Source organism: Quercus lobata, chromosome 5, assembly GCF_001633185.2.
Source record: "Quercus lobata isolate SW786 chromosome 5, ValleyOak3.0 Primary Assembly, whole genome shotgun sequence".
In the NCBI taxonomy this organism is placed as follows: Eukaryota; Viridiplantae; Streptophyta; class Magnoliopsida; order Fagales; family Fagaceae; genus Quercus; species Quercus lobata.
Window position 1 is genome coordinate 40,677,678 of NC_044908.1, and position 25,405 is coordinate 40,703,082.

General features: G+C 32.5%; 2 non-coding genes across 2 annotated transcripts; both read left to right on the top strand.

The window, feature by feature from the left end:
- Positions 1 to 8,751: 8,751 nt before the first annotated feature.
- On the top strand, positions 8,752 to 8,822 carry TRNAG-GCC. Its single transcript has one exon. It is a non-coding gene; the product is annotated as a tRNA-Gly (tRNA).
- A 16-nt stretch (positions 8,823 to 8,838) lies between these two features.
- TRNAF-GAA lies at positions 8,839 to 8,911 on the top strand. The gene has a single exon. It is a non-coding gene; the product is annotated as a tRNA-Phe (tRNA).
- The last annotated feature ends 16,494 nt before the right edge of the window (positions 8,912 to 25,405 follow it).

Consider the following 25,405-nt stretch of genomic DNA (forward strand, 5'->3'; position numbering starts at 1 on the left):
TTGATCAACAAAGCAATCACTACAAGGTAGTGATCACAATGCTCATTCACACTTGGAATGAACACTTGAACAAACAAGTTAACAAGCTCAATGCAAGTCACTTTCATGCCCAACACTCAACCAATGCACAATACACTAAGTATATGCATCTAGGAACAATCCTACAAGGGCACAAGAGTGACAATACTTAACAAGAAAATACAGGACATTTAGTTAAAAGTACTGATTTAACAAAGTATAAAAAGGCTGCATAAAGTATGGTACAGATCATAAAGCCTACAGATAAAGAACATAAACCCTAAAAACTTACAAAAGCAACATGGGTACAAACTATAAAATATTGAATATAAAATTAAACAATATAAACTAAAAGTGCTTAAAGTTTCTCCCCTTCAGAATGATGAGAAGCTGTGATGCACTTGGAACATATATACTTGTAGCCTGAAACACTTGCACAAAACACATTAGACTCTTAAGGTAAAGCAAGTAATAAAAGGACAAGTATAATATAACAAGTAAATTGCGATCAAGTAAACATGATGTGAAACATGTGAGCAACTTGATCATACACCAAAACAGTCATATAGAAATGACTACAATGATCACATAGTAAAGCAAATGATCATCTGAGCACGCATTTAATGAAGCATAATAGCATAGGGATATATGCATGTCCAAAGCACAAACATGATGCAATGAGAACAACAAAGCATAACTCAAAGTACTATAAAACCAACAAGAAAACAAACAAAACAAAGTTTTCTAGTGAACACAATGTCTTCTCTCCCTTGGTGTATGCATCTCCCCTATGGAATATCTCTTCCCCTACAAATGTGCATAAGAAATAGAATTTCTCCCCTTAAGGATGTGCACAAGAGTCATATAGAAATAACAAAACTCTCTAGTATACTCTCCCCCTTTTTGTCAGGAATAGACAAAGGGTCAAGGAGAAAAGAGAGCAAGAGATGAAGGAACGAACAATGATAATGATGCATGAGGGGTGTGAGATGAATGAGAAAATGAAACTCAATCCTAAGACAAAACAAAGTACTACAAAGCATAAGGTAAATATGACATGCTAGGATGAAGAAACAAGGTATAGACCAATGCATAACAAAGGTAGCAAGGTGTGTGCAAGAGGTGGCTATGTGCAATGCATGATCAATGCATGAAAAATGCACATGTGGGGTAAGGTGTGTTAAATACACAACCAATGAACCAAACATGTTCCTAATGAGGAAACATGAGAAACCCCAAAATTTGGTACTTATCGAAGTCCAAACAAGCGAGAAAATACCTAAGAGGCATTTTATCAAACACCTAGCATGCACATTATGAATAATAATGTGAAACAATGCATGAACATCATGAAATCCACCCTTAATACATGTTCTTTCTTCCACAAGGGGCCAACATCCAATTCAAATCAATAAAAGAAACCAATCCCATGAATAAATTTGACAAAAATTAAGTTTTCTCAACCCCTATGATAAAAATCCCAACCAAGAGTTTTATCCCAACCAAGAGTACAAAACTCTCCAAAACATAATCTAAGGATAAAAAATAATGAAAAGAGTTTATAATTACCTTAGAGATTTTAATGGAATGAAATACCATTCAAATTGGTTGGGTTTTGATGTAAAAATATTAAAAGAGGGGTTTTAGAGAGGATGGGAGAGGTTTAAAATAAGTTTCCCACAAAAAGCCCTTTAAAAAGCTATTTCTGGGCGTTTCGCGACTAGGCGAGTCGCGAGGTACAGTTGCAAAAATTTTCGCAAGTCGCGAGTGAGCCACGAGTGAGTCTCCAAAGCTTCTAGATGAACTCGCAACTGGGGTTTCGCGACTGGCGAGTCACCAAGTTAGTCGCGAAAAACTCTGACACCTGTTTTTCAACACAAAACATGTTTAAAACAATGAAAAACAAAGTAAGCACTATACAAGAACACAAAGAGTGATAAAAATCACTTCCAAAAACATATAAAATGATCAAAAATCTTTTTGGATTGAACCATATATAGTTGAGCACACACACAACACATTTAAACAAGTACAATCGAACAAATGAGTAAGGCATTCATTGAACATTAGGCATGTGTGTTGTGTGTGCGTATCAAATGTGGAATAATCCTTAGTCAAGAGTGAAGTTTCAATGATTAATTCAATCAAGTCATACACAACTAGTACTAAGTCAAGTGGTCTAACTCAATTATAGAAATGAATATATATGACCTCCCACAAGAAAATGATTACATAAGATTGAAGCTTTTCATTTGGCTTCTTACAATTCATATTATTTGATCATTTTGAATCAATACAACTCATTTTGAGCAATACATCTTATTTTTGAGATTGATGCCTGAAATTTTTTGATATTTCAATTTGATGAACAAGCCTTTGGCTTTTGGGCATCAAACATTTTCAATATAAGTTGCTTTCCCTTTTTCCTAGTCAAATACTAGTATGTGCGATGATTTTTGCAGCTCATTATCTCTTTTCATTTTTGAGATTTACATTTGTTGAGCTCTTTAAGCAAAAATAATAAAAAGTGTGGGAAGATATATAGGCACAAGTCTATGCAAGTATCAAAACCACCAAGACTATTGACCAATCATTCATGACAAGCTTGAAGATCGATTTTCAACAATCACACATAGATTTCAAGATTTTTCCCACAAAGAAATAAGTGCATAAAGAACAAGTTAAGCTCGTAAATGCATAAAACCATAAGTACAAAGGTACAAGGCAAAACTCACATGTGATATGTACTTAAACATATACGATCAAACTTTTTGAATTTTTCACTTTTTATGTGGTTTTGGATTTTTTACTCACACAAAACTGAAACATAAAAGTAAGATAAAAAACAAAACAATGCAAGATGCAAAAAATGCATGAAGATATGACATTTAATGCAGAGGTGTCCTACAAAGATCGAAAGAATTAGATCAAGGACCAAAAGAGCAAAAACTCAATTATAGGAACCCTTCCTCATCCAAACGGAACGATTGTTTGGAATGAGTGTCTCAAGAGAAGTGAGACGAGGGTTGGAAGAATGAGAACCGGAGATTCACATAGTCAAGGAGTTAAGAGTATTAAACATTTTCTTTAACAACATGCTATTTTCACTCAAAACCGGTTTACTCTTTTTAGAACAACTTCCAAAAAGCTCAAGTTTTTCTTTTTTTTTTTGATGTTTTGAAAAACATGAAAGTTAGAGCATTGAGGTCTTAGATGACCAAATACACCACAATGGTGACAAACAATATGTTTAGGTCCACTAGGCTTTTTGGGAAAGGATCTAGCAACATGGTTTTGTTCCCTCTTCAACTTATGACACTGAGGCCTTATATGACCAATCACACCACAATGGTGGCAATTTGGAACAAACTTAGATCTATCTAAAGCCTTAGGTTGAGACCTAAATGGAGGCTTTGACTTAACAGCTTTTCTCTCCACCTTTTGGTTTCTTTTGTATGGAGGAATGTACACCGATTTGTCCTTAGAGGTAGAACACACAATAGGCACAAGATCAGGTACCACAATATGATTGCAACAAATATTATCATCTCTTTTATCAATGGGTTTAGCAATTAAACACTTGGCATGCATCTTAAGAAATTTATTTTCACATTTTAACTCATCAACAAGTTTGTTAGACAAAACAAATTTGTTAGACAAAACAAGTTTAGCATCCAAGTCTATATTCAAACATTCAAACTCTTTTAGCTTTTCAAGAGAATCTTTAGCAAGTTTTTTATATTTCTCAACCAATTTGTTGGATTCTTTGAGCTTAGCAATCAAATCATCATTTTCACAAAATAACTTGTTCAAATTCTTTTGAAACTTCTTAGCATTTTTCTTTAAGAGTTTGTCATTTGGAATATCAACAATATCAAATGATTCATGCAACATAGCATCACAATCATGAACATTCACACTCATAGATGCATTTTCACAAACACGTGACATGCTACATTTATCATCAACCAAATCGTACAAAGAGGCATACAAAGCACAATCCATGGCAAATAAATACAAGGGGTCAAGGATCACACTTACGTATTTAAACCACAACAAGTGTACCCGCTTTGATACCAATTGAAAGTTCAAATAGTGTATAAACCATCTTTGAATGTTCAGACCCCCAAATACAAAATAACCAATTCAAGTTTTATGACAAACAACTAGTGTGCGGAAAAACTATAAACAGAATTGAAAATCAATCTAAGCCAATTATAAATCACATCTACAACTGAAAATAAAATGCAAAGATAAAGGGAAGGAAGATATAAACATAAGGACAACACACGATGTGTTATCGAAGAGGAAATCGAAGCACTCAGCGTAAAACCTCTCCGCCGCCCTTCAAGCGGTAAATAATCCACTAAAAAGTGTAGTTGGGATACATGAACAGTAATAGACCCTCCAAGCCTAATCTACCCAGTGTACCTAAACCCTCCAAGCTTCTTGCTCCAACGAGGTTGCCTTGAACCTATTTTTTTTCTAGCTTCCCAGATTCCGCTACTTGACCATAGCATCAACCAATGTAGATTGGTTTCTTCCTAATTGCTTCCCAGAACACCAAACATCCCTCTCACAGTAATGGATATGGTGAGAAAAAGTTTTGGTAAAAAGACCTCTCAAGGGTTTAACAATGGAGAGGAAGAAAGTTGAGGAATTTGAAGAGTCTCTTATGTGAAGACTGTGGATGAATCAATCTTGTATAACACTAGGGTTTCTCTTTCAAAATTCTCTCTGGAAACTCTCTTTCTTTTGTGGGTATAAGGGGTATTTATACTGGGGTGAGAATGGAATGTGAAGAGTCAAGTTTTTCAAAATAGGGCTGGCTCGCGGCTTGGCCTCGTGGCTTGACTGAGTCGTAAGTTCCAGCCGCGAGGTAACTGAACGGCTAGTTGTCCTATTTTGTCCTGTAGTGCTCCAGCTAGTATGACGCTTCAACTTCTGGAATGCTTGGCACGTGTGCTGCTTCTGGCGGCTTGAAGTCGAAAGTCACCCGCGAGATGAAGTCGCAAGTCTCTGTTTTCTTGCACACTCTTGAGTATTTCAACACTCTATCTCACTCACTACCTTTACAACAATTGCACCTAAATACAGGGTTACTAAATACTGAAATACAAGCAAATTTGGCACGGAATAAAGCCAACAAGATGGTTGATTAAATTCAACCTTACACACCCATATATCTATTATAATTATTTTGTTCAGGTAATAAGCAATAATTAATACAACTTTGGAGTAATATTGTATAATAAAACTTGATAAAAGCATATTAATTCAATCTATATTATTGATTTTTATTATATGATGTAATAAAAAGCTTCATTATGAAATCTTTTTTTTTTCTTCAATGCTTTGTTATTGCGGTATGGTGACGCTTGTTATCATCATCAGTTTCTCCATCTTCAACGTTTGAAGTTTAGTCCATCCATATTTGTTCAATTTTTGAGCTTTCATCAGTTTTTTCCTTTTGTTGCATCATTTGTGTTAATCACTAATGAATTGGCACCGGAAGATTCTTGATTAGATCTTACAAAGTTTGGACTTTGTCGCTAATATTTTTTGAAGGTATTTGCATTTATATTAAATTTCAATGATGTGACAGTTTTTTGTAAATGTTTTTATTTTTATTTATTTTGGAATAGTGCAGCAAAAAGAATTAATATAGCATATTGGATTGTGTAAATATTTTTTTTTCTTCCATACTTTTTTGTCATTTCAAGGTGCATAAAAAATCTTAACAACTATGTAATTTTCAAAACTATCATTTAAATTGAATTCATTCAAATGAAGTAGGAAAATCTATTTTTTTCCTAATTTTTTTATAAAAAAAAAAAAATCACGTGGGATTCCTTTTCCAATATCAATAGTTTTACAAAAATTTAAATAAGTTGTACCTTAGTTTATTTTTCAGCAAGATCTCTTGTAGATTTACTTAGGATTTTCTCGGCATCTCGATCAAATATCACAAAATTTGTTTTGTCAGTTGCATAAAAAATTTCAATTTGAATCCTGTATCTGAAGTAGTTTGCAATTGTGTATATATATATATATATATATATAGTAGTTATAGTGAGATAAATATATTATAAATATTTGGAGAGTATGTAGTTAATGTGAGTGCCTCTAATTTTAGAAATATGCACTTGTCAATTATTTCAATAACCTCAGGGATCTCAAGATTTATATATATTTTTGTTGCACTGGTCGATGACAGAGAATTTGTTTGCATAAATTGCATAGAACATTATTAATAGATAAAAGCATATTGAATTGAAATTGGGGAAAAATGGAGACATGATTTCATGAGAATGAGATTTTCTAGAAGTATCGTCTATACGTGAGGGAGGAAAAAGAGAGTTTGTAAGAGGATAGAGTTTTTGCTTTGATTTACACATGGAAAGAGTCAAACTTTGGTCATAATATGTAAGGTAATAACTAGGCTTGAGTTTTTCATAAGATTTGGTCTACTTTTAAAAGGTAGTTCATTTTGTAGTGGACAACTCATGTTTGATATAATAGTAAAAAGAAGTTACTACGATCTATTGGGTAACAATAAAAAATACTTAATAAAAAAGGTAAAAAATGCTAAATTTATATAATAGTAAAAATAAGTTACTATGATCTATTGGGTAACAGTAAAAAAATTTAATGAAAAATGGTAGAATCACTCTCACATGAGGTCTCTGCTTTTATATATATATATATATATATATATATATATATATTGATCTTGATTGATTTTAAATCACTCAATATATTTGTCAAATCTTTTATTGGATTGGATGATCTTCCAATTCATTAATTTTTTGTTAAATATTATTGTAGATTAAAAATTGTTTCATTTCAAAATGTTAAGAGTTTTCTTAAATTTTAAAAATTTATTAAAAATATAAGTTTCCAATTGGATTATAAATAATATCCGATTAACGTGAAATTTGACATGCATAATTATGTGTTTAGAAAATATTTAATACAACTACTACTGGGTAGACAAAAATGTTGACTCAATAAAAAATTAGTAAGTTATTTAGTATTATTTAGAATTACACAAAGTATTCTACTCTATATGTATATATCATATATTGTTTGGGGATAAATAATATAATAAATAATTCTCATCCATTAAAAAGAAGGAATCTAAGAAAAGGAAGCTATAATATTGTAGCACGGTAAGTAATCTTTGATAGAGAAATGATGAAATATAATTTTAATTATGACAACCAATGATGGATTATTATTATTATTTTATTTTTTTATTTTTTGTTGATGAACAAGACAATGCATTAAAAAATTAATAAATATTGGCTAAATCAGCTTGGAGTACAGAAAAAAAATTGGGGTGGAACATCTTCTATCCAAATTAAAAATCTGGCACATTAACAGCATATCGAATCAGACAATGAGCTACCTGGAGATTCTGGCACTTTACCCTTATTTAAAAAAAAAAATTGGCAATATGCCCTTGTTTACAAACTATATAGGGGCGTACCCCTGTTTCGATACTCGATTACTCTAAAATCGAGTTCAATTAAATACTCGATTCATAGAAAATTGAGTTATGCCCAATCAAACTTAAAAAAAAAAAAAGAAAAAAAAAAAGAAAAATTGCATGAAACTCGACTTTCAGGATATTGAGTTCCATGCAAAAAAAATTATATAAGTGTGATCGCCCTATATTTAGGGAGCTCTATAGCAGCATTTTTAAGCCCTATAGTGACGTTTTAAAGCCCTATAGCGGCGTTTTCATGCAAATTTTTTTATGAGTGTCATTGCTCCCATAATAGGGAGCCCTATAGTGGCGTTTTTAAGCCATATAGTGACGTTTTAAATCCCTATAGCGGTGTTTTCCTGCAAAATTTTTTTATAAGTGTCACCATACCAAGTTCAAGGAGCCCTATAATGGCGTTTTTAATCCTTATAGTGATGTTTTAAAGCCCTATAGCAGCGTTTTTGAACTCGACTTCCCTAAAATCGAGTTCCATGCATTTTTTTTTTTTAAGTTTTATTGGTCATAACTTGATTTTCTACTGATCGAGTATTTCATTGAAACTCGATTTTAAGGTAATCGAGTATCGAAACAGGGACATATTCCTATATAGTTTCGAAATAGGGGCATATTGCTAAATTTTTTAAAAATTAAGGGCAAAAGGCTAGAATTCCCATGAGCTACCTTATTGTCTTTCCTCTTAACATAAGAGTAATGCAATTGAGTAAAAAAAATTAGACCTATATCGAACGTCATCCAAAAGCAAACCACAAGGAAACAGATCAACACAACCATTTTTCAGAGCTTGAATCAACATCAAAGAATCACCTTCCAAAACAGCATGTTTAATTCCTAATTCAGCAGCAAACTCCAAAGCCCGTGCAGCAGCTAAGGCCTCGAAAAAAAAAAAAAAAAAGGGTCCATCGAGCATTGTGGACCAGACCATTAACTTGCTGTTGGATTAATTATCAAGGCCAACAATCTCATTAGGGATCATAAAAAAGTTGAAACATCTTCGAGAGGAAAACCATAAGCAAGGTCAACGAACCCTCCAAGTTTAATCTCATTTCATTTGATTGGTTATTACGAAAAAGCATTTACTAAGATGTCAGTAATGTTTGGAATGCTGTTAACACTCATTTTTCTGGGATAATTGGATGTTTGCACTTACAGTCATACTTGTTCTGGCGAGCATAAGAGTAGCATCTAAATTAGTATATTTTAATAGACTAATGTATCAACAAGCACCAGTGGTCTAGTGGTAGAATAGTACCCTGCCACGGTACAGACCCGGGTTCGATTCCCGGCTGGTGCAATTGGCGTTGGCGTTTGCGGGGATAGCTCAGTTGGGAGAGCGTCAGACTGAAGATCTGAAGGTCGCGTGTTCGATCCACGCTCACCGCACTTCCTCCTTTATCTTTATCTTTTTCTTCTTCTACTACTTTCACTTTCGAAGTGGGCTTTACAAAGTTCAATTCATTCATTTCCGCCCAATGGGTTGGGCTCAATTTCTCTCTCAAACCTTTGGACTTTCCAGAGATCCAAATCTAATAATTCTCTTTAGCCTTTTAGTTATGACTTATAAGACCTACGTACTGATTCAACACACCGCAATTTTTCACTACAGCAACAAGACAAACCGTGCAATATATAATTAAGTGTTCAATCATTTTGTCACTTCCTTTAATAAGCTCACCTAAAGCCATCAGTACTAGCATAATTCTAACAGTTTGTGCCAATTAATTTGGCATAAAGGTAATGACATCAGTAAAAGAAGCTTGGGTTAGTATGTTGGCGAGTGTTGGAAAAAAAAAATCCACTTTGAGATATTCAAAGCAAAAGTAGTTAAAGTTTGTGTATTTTTATGCAATGACATTTGCGTGTTAGAGGTTGTTTACTGATAAATAAAGTTCTCCTGGGGATAAAACAATTCCAAATCATTCATTCTGGAGATAAGGTTGTTTGTTTTACACCCCATAAACGTGGCTAAAGCATTCGTGACTCATGAGGTATGTGATTGAAAAGGTCAAGAAACCCATCCTATATTCAAAGCATTGACATTCAACTTGTAAGTCATTCATTCATTTTGCGCCACTTCCACATTCTGAAGATTCTCGTGGCTCAATAATTAGTAAGCTGTTTCATATTGCAAATGCCACGGCGCTTTTCTAAAAGTATAGAACAGATTGATATAGGGGCAATTCTCCTGGAAAAACCGAAATATATATATATATATATATATATATATTTTTAATGGGAAATATTAACAAATGTTCTAAGGGCATTGGTTTAATAAGGAACTATTTTTAAAAACATTTTAAAGAAAAATGATAAAGCAATTAAGACTATGTTTGGTAATTGTTTTTTTCCTCAGTTTTCTATTTTCAAAAACAATTTTCTGTTTCCTAAGGCAAAAAACTTGTTTGGTAACTTATTTTAGGCAAAAATCAAAAACTATTCTCAATTTCCATATTGTGAAGGAAATTGAAAATAGGTCTTGAGCTGTTTTTATTTTTCAGTTTTTACTCTCCTTAGAAAACAAGCTAAAACATGCTATTACACGGCCTATTAATTAACCAACACAGTAGTTCGATCAACATGACTGACAAAAACTTTTCCTGTGCTTCCACTTTTTTTCACTCAATATTTAGCGCCTAAATTGTATCTGATGAGCCCTTATATCTTACTCTGCACCTCCACTTCCTCCAGCCTTTGTGTTAAAAAAAAAAAAAAAAAATGCATGCTTGTGTGAATAAACAATAAATATGATATGTATGTGTGTACAAATCTAGGTATTTGAGCATGTAGAGGTTAGGAAGCATTGCACAGACTGAGAATAAAATGCTATGGAAAATGTTGAGTGTTACCTCCCCTGTCTTCTTGTTCATTACCCTTTGTTTCTTTAGCTATCTAATATGCTCTGTTTCTGTGCTTTGTTGATAGCTAAAAAAGGAACAAACTTTTCGTTAGACTTTGAACTAAAATTGGAAAAGAAAGAAAAATGAGAGTAAGAAAAAAATATTGGGTAGTCTCTGCAATGCTCTATCCTTTTCTCTTTTTCTTTTTTTGGTTGAAGTTGTTGCCTTTGATGCTACTTGTGATTGTCTTTGCTTGTTGGTTATTTTTGCTTGTTGAACTTTCTTGTGACTGTTGTTTGTTGTTGTTATTGGCTACTATTGAGAACGGTTGTTTAGGGTCTCGTATATATGAACAAGGTAGGATTTTTCTGTAGCTTTGGGTTTGTGAAAGAAAGGAGATTGCTTTTAGTGTATTTTGTTATGGTTTTGGGTTCTGTTTCTGGAGTTTTGGAGGGTTGGTCTAGTTGTGGTGTAAGGTTGTTGCTGTTTTGTGTTTGTAGTTGCTGGTTCTTGTTGAGAATGGTTTGAATTTAATAGTATAATCACTCCGTTCCAATTTTTTTGTCTTATTTGAAAAGTCAAACTTTTTAAGGGAACATCATTTATTATTTTAACTGTTTTATAAAAATGTATAAGTTTACAAAGTTACCTTTAAATAATTTTATCAACTTTTTTAAAAAAAAGTTATTCTTAATGAGGCAACAAAAAAAGGTGCCTCAATTAGATTGATTTTTTTAAATACTTGTTAGTTATCTTTTCAAAATGTTTTGAAAATAAAGCAAGGGTATAATAGGAACAATAGTAAATTAATAACTTTTATTTTTAGAAATAGAAAAATATTTTGGGATATCCTAAAATGAAATAGAGGACAAACAAATTGGGACAGAGGGATTATATGATTTGAATTTCAGAGATTTTGCTTTAAAAAAAAAAACCTCAAGATCCCAATCTGTTACTGTTGAGTGTCAATTATTAATGTGAGGTTTATGGTTATTATCAAATGAGTATTTTTGTGTTTCGTATGAATTCGTCCAATTATAAGTTACTGTAATGTTTCAATTGTTAAGGTTGTACATGGGTTACTATAGAGTAGCACACAAGCTGTTTGATGTAATGCTTCTTTGTAATTTTTATTGACAAGTTAAAAAGATTTCTATCTTTTTAAGGTCAAAAACAAAGAAAATAAAATAAATTCCTATCAATATATATAGAATGAAAAATGATATCCACGAGAAGCTATTTCTTAGTTGTATTTGATGGTTGTGTTTATAAAGGTTGTTCCTTAGTTGTTTCCATGTTTCATTGTATTATAATAGATGAAAGGAAACAATTCAATTGATGAAGATAACCTTTGGACACCACAACTTGAGAAACTATTTATTGACATAATGCTAAAAGAGATCAATATGGGAAATATGGCAAATGGGTAATTTAGTTCTGATACTTGGAAGAAAATGTTAGCTACATTGAATGAATTAGGTAAACGGAATTTTATAATGACTCAATTCAAAGGGAAGTTTAATAGGATGCATTTACTACACCGTGAGTTTTCTACACTCATAAATTAAACTGGTTTTGGTTGGAATGCTAAAACCAACACTATTCATGTACTTGAGGAGTCATGGCAAAATTATTGTCGGGTATATATCTTTGAATACAAACAGTGTTTTATTTTGACACATTATCCCCCATCATTTTTTTTTCTTACTAGATGCCTTTATATGTTTAGGCACATCCCAAGGCAAAGATGTTTCGAACCAAAGGATTTTCAAATTATAATTTGCTTGGACTTATATTTAATAAGTCTATAGCTACTGGGGTCCTACACTGTGCATCCACCCAAGACCCTCCTAATTCAAATGAAGAGAATGCATTGGAAGAATGACTCATTCATGGGGGAGTTCATGTTTATTTAGAAAGTCCTACCTAAGACCCTGTCATGGCAATCCTTGAGTCTGTCATTACAACCCAATTAAGCAAACGTCCTAGTGATAGTTGTGACGAGCATCCTAGTAAGAGTAAGCGAGAGTTAATAAGCTCCCAAATGAATGATGTCTTACAATCAACGGCTAAGGCCACTAAGGCTAGGATAGAGGCATCTAAAGCAAAGTTGAGAGGTATAAGAAGTATACCATTGATGAAGTTAGTAGCAGTACTGCAAATGACTTCTCCTTAGGCAAGTGCATTAATATCCTTGAGACCATGGAAGAAGTCAATGATGAAATATTTATGAACGCTGTTGAGAATTTCAAGCAGGATCCTGATAATAGAGAGATCTTTGTTAACATGAGTTTCACCAGGAGAATGGTTTGGTTGGGTAGGCTATAGGGGATTATGTCAAAACAATAATTTCCTATTAGATTATGTTTATTTTAATGTCTCTGAACTAGGATTTGGTACTATTCTATTGTTATTTAATGTTGTTAAATGATGGTTTATTATTATTTTATGGTAATTTTTTTTTTTTTTTTTTATGTTGATTATGTTTTATTTATGTAAATAAAAAGCACTATTTGAGAACAAATTTGCTGTTTAATTCTTTAGGATGAATGTTGAACCAAATTATTATAGTAATTCATCCTCTTCAGATGAGGAAGAGGATGATGATATGTTCTACCTACTAATGTTTGTTGAGAATAAAAACAACTATATTCCTAAAGAGCCTCAACGTATCTCTATGTTGACTAGTGGTGCATTTATAAAAGAGATATTGAATGGCAATCCTTGAACATATTATGAGTTATTCTGCATGGATAGACCAACATTTACAAGTCTCTGTAACTATTTGAGAACACATAAGTTCTTAACAAACTCACGTTGGATCACAATGGAGGAGGCAATTGGTATGTTCCTATTAATAATGGGGCATAATGTGAGGATAAGGCTAATAGCAGATCGTTTTCAACACTTAATTGAGACAGTGGACAAGCAATTTAAGGAAACTGTAAAAGCAATATGCCACTTGGGAAAATTCATTGTACGTCCTTCTTAAAGCAATGAAGTGCATCCACATATTGCTAACAATACCAAGTTCTTTCCATATTTCAAGGTAATCCCAAAATACTGTTCATTTTATCATACAAATATTATTTTCTTGCATATGTTAACACTTGTGTTTATATTTTTTCTATAAATGTATAGGCGCACTTAATGGAACATATATTAGTGCATGGGCTCCAACATCAAAACAAGTCAACTATAGGAATAGAAATGCCACAATCACCCATAATATAATGTATGGATGTGATTTTGATATGAAGTTTACGTTTGTTTACACGGGTTGGGAGGGTACAGCCAATGACTCATGAGTATTCTTAGATGCATTTCAAAGGCCAAAAAAATAATTTCCCATGGCCTCCATCTAGTAAGATATATTGTTGCTTTGCTTACATATTTACAATTTTCAATTTTAATCCGTTCACCATGTCATACTTCTCTCTATCTTATTATTTTTTTGTTAGGTGGCTATTATTTAGTGGATTTTGGTTATCCATGCACCTTGGGGTTTCTACCTTCGTACCATGCTGAGAGATGCCATCTACGAGACTTTTGAGGTGGGGATCGTCCTGAAGGTGCAAAAGAGCTTTTCAATTATAGACATTCCTCTCTTTGTAATGTAATTGAAAGATGATTTGGCGTTTTAAAGTTACAATTTCCAATCTTAAAAATGATGCCCCGTTATAAACCATGTCGACAAGGGAATGCGATGAGAGCCTATTGCACAATTCATAACTTCATTCGAATGGCAACAAGAAATGATCGCTTGTTTACTCAATTCAATATTGATAACCTTAATGTTGAAGATGAAGGTAGGAATAATTTGGGTGAGCCATCGAACACTGTTAACTTAACTAATCAAGCCACTAAAGCTATGGCAACTTATAGGGATCAGATCGCAAGATTAATGTTGGCAAATAATAGGCATCATTGATGCCACGTTATTTATTTATTTTGGATGAAATTGATTCCCTGGTATTGATGCCACATTGTAAACTTTTTAGTTATTGACTATCTTTTATAACCCTTGATAATTGTTATAGTTTCCTTCTTACTTATATGATTAAAGTTTCAGGCTTGAATGTTATATACAAAAAAATTAATTTTATAATTTCTTTAGGTGTAAGAATTTTAAATACTTTGGAGCAAACGTGTTTTTGAATTAGAATAAATATAATTTTAAAAAAAATTAACCAAAGAAAACAAAATTCAACTTTTTCAAAAACAACTACCAAACAAATTTCCTAAATTTTGTTTTTGGAAAATGTGTTTTTCCTCTCAACTAACCAAATGTGTTCTTCATTTTGAAAAAAAAAATAAAATTTTTTGTTTTTTTCTTTTTCCTTTGAAAACAAGAAAACGAAAATAGAAAATGAAAACAGTTACCAAATATGGCATAATTTTTTTGACAGTTTTTTATATTTTCCTGAAAGTAGTGTTAAAACTTTTCTAATATGGTTTATTAACAATTGCCCTATTAGTATCAGTTAACATGACCAATTTTTATAGTTAGAATCAATAAAAAATTAAAATTAAAATCCTACTGCAGTAGCATTTCCATTATTCCTCATTTATAAGCTGATAATTTGCCATAGGATGAGAACAGTTGCAAATGGCAGTGGCTCAGTATTCCTACAAATTAAATATATTGAGATTTCAAAAAGTTATAAATTAAATATTAGTTCATATTAAACTTTAAACAGAATGCAATTCCATTTAAATAGGTCGAGGTTTGATTTATTATTTTTTGAAGCTATAAAGTTCAATTTGTGACGTTTTTGAAACTATAAAGTTCAATATGTTATCTTTGAAACTATAGAGTTGTATTTATTACACCGCTAAATTATAGGGCTTAAACTATAATTTACCTTTTTCTTTTTTAATAATATGAAGTAAGGCATTAAGTACAATCTACCTATTATTTAAAAATTTTACTAGCTAGTAAAATAAAGGGAAAGAGAAGAAATTTTCTGAATCACAATTTCAAATTTGCAGAATCTCTCTTGTATGACTTCTCTTGCTTTCAAAATTATCTTTTTATACTCATGAAACATAAAAAAATTCTTCATAGATGAAAAATAAATGACAAAAAAAAAAAAAAAAAAGAAGAAGAAGAAGAAGAAGAAGAAGAAGATAGAAGAAGTACAAGAAGTAACATAAATTCGTTATCAATTTGATCCCATTCCCTGTTCATATTAGATCTTGACGAATTAGTATGGTTTAATTCAAATATGAAAACCATGTTGGAATGGCATGGAGTTTACCAACGATCCGTATAAGCATACACAATTAAAGTGGAAAAAGTATTTAGGGTTAGTAAGTGAGAAGTTAGACACGTGACCAGCCAACGAAATGACATTACCATTATTGAGTATTAAACGTGGCAACGATTCATAATTCATCTTATCTAATTCTTATAGCATGTGATTATAATGATGGCAGACTTGCATACAAGATAGAAGGAAAGCATGAGTCCCTACATGTTATATAATGATTAAAAGGCTGAAATGTAGTACTAAAATACTGTCTGCTCAATGCTCATATAGTCATATATATCAACCTGAAATCTTTATTATTATTTTATATTGCTGTCACAAATTAAAATTGAGCACGTGAGTATTTGGATTTGAGCTCGATCATTTATGCCGTCTTTACCATTACCAACATCTTTTATGTATCCAACTCAACGTTTTTCTTATCCAATATTGTTGCGGGTATCCAAAAAAATAAAGGGAAATGGGAATATAATGATAGCAATTAATTGTTGGGTGGACCTTACTGCATGGTGTCAGTGAGAGATTTGAGTGCCAGATGCAATAATACAGATGAATTGCTATCACAATCCAAATCTTATAATGCAAATGCGGCATTGGCGACAGATCTTATCTCGTTCTAATATCATGACTTACCTAACAGCTATTCTGACCCATTTCTCTCTTCTTTTAGGGAACAACCACAATCGATTTTACTAACTTTTTATCTGTTTCGATCATTTTCATCAATGGATAAGAAGAATAGCAATCCAGTAAGGATGATGCATGATTACGTATTAAAAAAACAAAAAAGATTAGAATGACTTGAATGTTCTGAGATCTCTTATACTTATGAAAGTGTTTGCATCATTTATAACGAGTCATAAATTTAAGAAGAATTCTCTCTCTCTCTCTCTCTCAAAGATTACAACCTTTCACCAAACAATGCAATTGTATTATAAAATAAAATATTCTTTCATGGGTTAAATGATGTGAATGAAGATGCATATATAGTGTGATCACCTCGTCTACTTACACCTTACTAAACTTGCTTGGATTTAAATCATAAAAATTGGAGCATTTGACAGCCTAAAGTTTGGGTAATTGTGTGCAAATTTAAAAGCAAAAAATTTGAGTAACCACTTAAATGCGGACAAATAATAAAATTGGACAATGCACATGCACCAAGACAAGTAGAAGCTAATACATGTTTCTCGATCTAGACAATTAGACAAATAGGTATTACGTCTACTAGACTACGGTTTCATACGGCATGGAAAGATTCTCTATGCCCATTCTTTGTTTACATTCACAGTAATAAGGCTCGCGCCAAAGGAAAAACTTTTTTGGCAGCCATGATAGTGATGAGTCATCTGCTCAGATTCTAGGCCACATTTCTAGTTGGGCGCTGTTTTAATTAAATTCCAAGGTTAGTTCTTTTTGTGTGCTAACTTGCCTCAAAACATTTGGTTGATCCACGATGATGCACCATATTATTTTCTGCATAGTCTTAATGTAATTGTCTTTAATTTGATTGAACCAACTAAAAGAGAACATGTTCACTGTCACCTGTTAACATTGACAACCAATATATTTCTGCCGTGCAGATGATGCATTTGAGACAAGGCTCAGGTTGAACATTTAACTAGAAAGAGATATAGCATAGACAATGATCATCTTTATTTAATTTATATTTGATAGGGATCATTTGACTGTGAAGATTTAGTTTTCACACATTTATAGTTATACATGATACAGTATCGTTTAAAATAGTTTTACATAATTATCATCCATTATTATAAAATGAACACTCTAATTACGGGATACACGTACTGATACCATATACACCTTTAAATGTTTTAAAATTACTATCTTAACAATGAGATGATCTCTACCAATTTGAAATAAAATGCAGAAGATCCTAATCTGATTTAGCACCGCCCAGTGCTTGAATGATGTTGTCAGCCTAGCTACCACAGTACCGTTGAAGCAAACATTATCTAGTCCATCGCTAGCCACATGACCTAGGTTAACACATTCCATATTAATGTGCAAAACAACACGAATAATATGTATGAATAATGGGGTTTGAATTGTTGTGTGGGAATATAAAACAAAGATAATGAGAGAGAGAGAGAGAGAGAGAGAGAGAGAGAGAGAGAGAGAGAGAGAGAGAGAGATTTTCAAAAGCATGTATTAGTCAATTAATTTATTAAAATGACAAAATTTAGGTATAGTACCTTAAGTGTTATTCCTTAGGTTCATCTCTTAAAATTTAGCCATATGACTATTTAACTAAAAAATATATTTCTATCCTATAAAAATAAAATCCACATGGTAGAATCTTAAGAGGGGAATCTAAGGAACAACATCTAAATTAAGTATTGCATCTAAGTCTTGTCTTTTTAAAAATATGTAAAACTTCTAGTGCAGGGTTTAATTACCAAAATCTCATTTCCATAGTTTTATTTTATTTTGTTCATATCTCTTTTATATATTTTATCATCCACGCTTTCCATGATCTCTGGTATTCTCAAAATCGATATCTTACTTCTAAAGATGGTTCTCATTAATATAAAATGAAAAAAAAAAAAATTATAAAGAAGTTGATATCTTGTCTATAATAAAAACCACAAGCATTAATTCCTTGACCATTTTGTTTATATATCACTAGCTAATAGCGTATCTCTATAATCCACTGAATATATATAATTATTTTGCAGTGTGGTATAATGCATATCTCCATCATATATCACTTTAATAAATTCTTTTTATTAAAAAATGATAAGAGAAAAAGAAAAAGAATTAGTTATCTTTCTAAAGTAGACTTACTTAAATAGTTAAACCAAAGTATAACTGCCAAAAAAAAATTTAAGATTCACAAAAAAAAAAAAAAAAAAGAAAAAAAAAAAAAAGGGAGAGATAACAATCACTTCTTTTTTTCTTTTTCTTTTTTGGGTTGAATAATATGATTTGAATGGGAGAGGCAGGGTGTAAATGTAATAACAAATTTATAGAAAAGATAATGGAGTAGAGAAAAAGAGTTAAAAAAAAATGGAGACAAAGGGTTGGGGGAAAGTAACTATGATGCCTCAAATTGATTGGATATTGGTAGAGTATGTGTTGGGTAGATATGTTCAAAGTCCCACATCAGGCATATATTGGGTTGATATGGGCTTTATTAACAACTACAAGAATCTCAATTGTGCTTAAGCTAGTATTTTTAGGTTAAAGTGTAGATATGACTAACATTTTTCCTTAGATTATTACAAATCGTACCAAAGCCAACATGGTAAGCCCAAGTGGGTTCATTGACACTGCATACAATTAATAATACAATTTCTATAACACAATTTATATGGACAATTAGATGGAAGAGGAGAGATGAAGGGGTCAATTTGAACAATTCTTAAACCTCAGGGGTTAACAATACAAAATTGATAGTACATGTGTCTATTTGTAACAGACCCAAATCCTAGGAAGTCTTTTTACATTTTGACATAATTGAAATGATTTGATATATATAGCTGTTCTTTTAATCATGTATTCTCTATTCAAATTAATTACTCTTTCTATCCCATTTTGTTTGTCCTGTTTGAAAAGTCAAACTTTTTAAGGGAACATCATTTATTATCTTGTCTACCTTTTAACAATGTATAAGTTTCCAAAACTACCTTTAAATAAATTTATCAAAAAATTGAATTAGTAAAATTAATAGGGGTATAATAGGAACATTAGTAAATTAATGACTTTTATTTTTAGAAACAGGGCAATATTTTGGGATATCCCAAAATGAAAATAGAGAACAAACAAAGTGGGACGAAGGGAGTAGTAAATATATCTGTATGTATTTCTATTTAGGTGCTTTTCATTTTCGTTTCTTATTACTGAGCTAAATGAAACATGTACGTACTCCATAGCATATAGCTTACACATATAATTATTTAATATTTAAATTATCACTTTATGTGTCACGTTTTAGATTTAACAACGCAAAATTAGTTTTTCCAGAAGATGGATGGGCATGGTATAGATCACAATAACTATTTTCATAAAATCCAAAACTAGCAAAACCCTAGCTATATGTCACATCTCAGATTTAACAGTACAATATTAATTTTTCTAGAAGATGAATGGGCATGGTTTAACGACCACATTAATTATTTGCATAAATAAAAGCCAAATCTAGAAAACCCTAAATGATGCGTGATTACATTAATGTAAACTTGACATTACCAGAGAAATAAAAAAATTAATTGGGGAGATGATAATTCAACGTCTAGAACTCAGAGATTGGTTATTTAAACATGTGATTAACCATGATCTAGATAAGTAAACGTTTTATATATTTCAATAAAATTAAACTACGAAACACAGCAAATTTATTTAAAAATAAAATAAAAAAGGAGGCGGAATAATCACATGCATGAACAACTCCATCCAATAATCTTAATATCTGTTTGGCATGATTAATTTTGCTAACTTTATTTTACTATTCAGCTTACTTTTGTTACTATTCATAGGTCTCACTACACTTTTTGGTACTATTTATGAGTCTCACTGTACTATTTCAGCTAACTTTTACCTTTATCTATAACACTTTCAACAAAAAAGTTTCAGTTATTTCAATAAAATAAACGGATTTTAAACAAACCTGAATTCCCATAGAAAACTCTTCTCACAAGCAAAAAGCCAAAATCTCCAATGATCAGCGCGTCCTTTCCTTGATCACAAGCATGCTTACTTAGTTATTTTAGAGAACACTTGTTGTGTGTGTTAGCGAATAAATACAAGGCTAGGGTTTGCTCTTCAAAACGGCGCTGTTGGGATTCGGAGTGATGATTTTTATCGTGGAATAATAATGCTTTGATAGATAATTAAAAAAGCTATCACAAAAAAATTATAATAATGCATTGATAGTCGAAAAATAGGGATTTTTTTTTTCACCGAGGAATTTGTTTGTCTTGAAAATGGTAGAAAGTGAATGCAATTTCTGACGAGTCATTAGGATTAAGGGGGGGAAAAAGAGAGTCGCACTTGTGGTAAGTTTCTTTTTATCTATACTAATTTTCTATTTTGGAGTTCTAGGAACTTGGGGGACTTCAGTTTCAGGTGATCAAATGATGTATTTATCTTTTTTAAAAAGTTTAGGAAAAAATCGCAAGAGAATAATCAAGCAAATGAAGAATCTTTGGAGAAGGGAAAACGAAGCATCGATCATTATGCAGAACTGTCAAATCACGTAGTGTCGATTGAATGTGACTCAGATGATGAGTCAGATTCTCCCAATATTTGGGTCTTTTCCGATTTTCTTCAGATTTTTAGAATTTTTAAAGGATTAATTAATGGTTTTTTTTTTAATTTTTTTATATTATTATTTATTTTAATCATAATAAAATCTTCTTTGGATGAGGATGACTCTAATCGGTTTTGGGTCTTCCAAATTATCAATTTAATTCTTTTTCAAAAAAATAATTAATTGATTTTGATCATGTAAATTTCACAACTATCTTATACAATCTTCCAATACATGCATAACTAAGGGTGTTTATCAAACTGTTCAAATTGTATGACTGCACTCAAACTGACCAAAATTGCCCACAAAATTGAGTAACTGCATTGCACTTGTAAGTGGTAGTAAATCGTACCGCACCGCACTGCACCTTACTTTGTGATATGATGTGCAGTTTTACATAGGAATGACAATTTTGCCCCACCCTGCCCTTTCCCGCTTTGCCCCACGCAGGTTTTTCCTGCCCTGCAAAGGTGGTGGGGCGGGGATGAGGTGAGATTTTAGCTCCGCACCACAGGGTGGGACAGGGATAAGTTTAGACTTTTTAGACCCAACTCGCCCCATCCTCACCTTGCCCTGCACTGATAGGGGTTAAATTGTAAATTTTGCATACCTTAAAAGCCTATTATTATTATTATTATTATTTTGGAAACTGAAACAAACTTCATTCATTCATTTAAAAAGCTAGAATCCAAAAACAAAGCCTCAAAGGCTAGTGGTGGCAGCTCTTCCATCCATACAATTTTATTATCTATTTGACTAGCATAACAAGCTAAAGAATGGGCAACTGAGTTGGCACTATGATGAGCATAGCTAAAATACACATATTGAAGACCTGCTGCAATGCAGCGAATATCCTCATAAATTAGTCCCAGCCAAGGGAGATTAGGTTGTGTCGAGGAGATAGTCTGCATCACAATCACATTGCCACCTTCAATGATTAAGTCCGAAAAACAGGTACGAGAAACCAGCATCCACAACGAACTCCAATGCTATCCGACACGCCAACACCTTGGCCTCGTTATTGTCATCTGCAATAGCACCTTTTGTAGATAATGCAACCATCACCTCCCCCTTCTCATTGTGAATCATTGCTCCTACATCAGCATTCAAATTAAGCTTGTACATTAGACCTGAGGGTGGCTGCCATGACCGTGTAACCTCATTTGGACTTGTTACTGCTAGTTGAGTTTGTGCGTCCTTGTTCTCCTTTAGATAGTCCCTAGGCCTTCTATTAACTAGTGATGGATCTTGTAGCTTGCCCCCATGTGAGACTGAGTTCCATTGGTTCCATATATGCCAACATTGAACTAGAAAATATTCAAACTCCTCCTTAGACAATTCGGCCTTCATAAACGATACCACTTGCATAAAATCTTCTTGTTCACACACACATTTCTGTATCCAAACAAAATAACCAGTCCATACATCTTGGGCTGCACTACACTCCCAAAGTGCATGAATCACTAATTTTGGATATCTTTGACAGATACTACATCTATTATCATCTATGATATGCCTTCGAACCAAACTCTTACGGGTTAGCAAAATATTCTAACATGCTCTCCAACCAAGCACCTTTATTTTATTAGCAACAAGAAGCTTCCACAACTTTGCCCAAACATGACCATTTGCCACCTACACCGAGCTCTCTTCTCCACCATTATCCTCCCTAGCTAGCAACCATGCTGTATGGTATCCTGACTTCACCAAATATTTCCCATTCTTGCAATGAAGCCACACAATTGCATCTTGAACCTGCCTCCTACTTAAAGGAATTTTTAGGATGGCCTCTGTATCAAACCTATGAAAGACCATTTCTATCCACTCTCTGTCCCACTGATTAACTCTCCAACCAATTAAATCTGAAACCTGCCAGTCCCATTCCTCATTTGCTAGTGGAAAAAGAAACTTGTTTCTTGGATGATTCAGGATCCACCCTTTAGCAATAGAAGAACCATTCCCTAACCTCCAGCAATAGCCTTTCTTTAATATTGGTTGAGCAGCAATTAAACTTTTCCATACATATGAGCTATTATGACTATCAAATGCCTCAAGGAAGCTACACCTTAGAAAATACTTGGCTTTAAAGCACCTGTAGAGAAGTGACCCTTGATTTGTAACGATCTCCATCCTTGCTTTGCCAACATAGCTAAGTTAAAATTCCTTATATCCCGAAATCCCATTCCACCATCCTTCTTTGGTTGAGCCAATGAATTCTAGCTGTTCCAATAGCCTTTCCTTTCATCTCCATTTTGGCCCTACCAAAACCTGGCACACATAGCATTGAGCTCATTGCAAAGCTTCATCGGCAACTAAAATACTCCTATTGTATATGTAGGGATTGATTGGGCCACAACTTTAATAAGCACTTCCTTTCCCGCCCTAGAGAGCAATCTCCCTTTCCAACCCTGTAATTTTTTTCCAAACTCTTTCCTTAAGAAAAGAAAAGGTATGGTATTTTACCCTACCAATTAATGTCGGCAAACCCAAATAGGATTCAAACCTGTCCACTTCTTTCACCCCCAAAATGTCTTTTATCCAATTCTTTTGCCCATCAATTGTGTTGCTACTAAAATAAACCGGTGACTTCTCAAAATTGATGCATTGGCCAAAGGCTATTGCATATAGCTATATAGTATTAGAGATAACCTGCACTTTTTCTTGATTTTCTTGAAAAAAGAGTAGAGAATCATCAGCAAATAGCAGATTGGATATACTAGGTGCTCTCCTACAAATGGTAACACCATGTAGCTGCCCATCATCTTCTGCTTTTGCTAACAAAGATGTAAAACCTTTTGCACATAAAAGAAATATGTCTATTATTTAAACAAACATCAACTTATTTTATTCTACCCAACAAGGCTTCTGCTTTCTTTTCTCTAGCAAGTTTGGAAATAAGATACAATTTTAGCATTTTCTTTTGTCTTTATTATAAAGAAATTATATACTATTGAATCATTGATTTTGTATTATGAGATTTTTATTTTTGTTGTGATATTGTCTTGTTAAACACTTTAATAATATTAATCAATTTTTGCTAAAAATTAGTTTGATTTGATGGAATAAATTTATTTGTAATTTCAAGTATATTTTTATTAATTAAATAGGTTTTATTAAAAACAATTGTAATAGTTGTGGGCAAATTAACAAAAAGTAGAGTTTTACAGGGTGGGGCAGGACTTTGCGGGGCCCCAATGGGTGGGGATGGGGTAAGAAAATTTTTCCTGTCATGCAGGGCAGGGGCGAAGACCCCATCCTTCAACCCTCCCTCGAGGGGGCGTGCCTCATTGCCATCCCTACTCTTTTACAATAAGAAAACCGCACAAAACCACACCCATATATATGTATATATATACACATACACATACATAAATTTATTTATTTTATTTTATTTTATATTAAATATATATATTAATAATTTAATATTATATAAAGTAAGTGGCTAGCCTAGTGTTAGTGCGTTCCAATTTACATTAAAATAGCTTCGTTTTGGTTAAATGCAAAAACAAAAGTTCAAAACCTCACCCACTTCTCCATCTCACACTCTCACTCTTCTCTCATGATACCCTCTCACTTTTAGTAGGCATGATTAGCACTATATATGGTACACTATTACAGACCTTATGGTTGTTGCTTGCTAAGCATTTTTGTATTACATTTTATATTTTTTTAATAAATATAATTGTATATGATTTACTATCAAGGATTTTTTTTTGGGGGGGGGGGGGGGGAACTTATTATCGTATTTTCATGGTTATTACTAGTAGAATAGTAACTGGCCATGACTTCTTGAATAATATATCAACCCAAAACCGACCATATCACATTTTGTACACCATACCGAATTGCACCTTACCTCACTTGTGAACATAAAATTGAGGTGTGGTGCAGTGATTGTTTTGACAAAACCGCACTACAAAGTATAGTGCTAAAAATAGCCTAAAATTGCATCAAACTGCACCATGAACAACCCTATGGATAACCTTGATAGTATTTTAATATTGAACCAAAATTTTAAATTTAAATTTTTTATTACTCCTATCAAGGATAAATTAAAATCAATTAATTTTAATTCCATGCACCATACTCACTTTAAAATCATTTCCAACCAAGGAAATTCATTCTTTCATATGACTTGGAAAAAAAAAAAAAAAAAAAACCCTCTAAATTACAAGTTAGCCTCTAAATTCCATAATTATCAATTATAATTTGAATTTTTAATTTAGGTCAAGTTTGAAATTTTTTAGATTTATAAAATGATAGTTTTTTCCCTTTGGGGAATTTTCTTTTTTAAATTGAATTTTTTCAAGATTGCGAAATGGGATGTCTACACTTAAGGACAATCAAGGGGGGCCATGTCCCACCTTCCCCCAAAAAGTTTTATCAATTTATATATGTCATTTTGTAAAAATAAAACTTTTAAGAGTTTAAGTTTTCACAAAACTATGATTTGGCCTCCCTAAAAAAACTAGTCTTTTAAGGAACTTAAACAAAT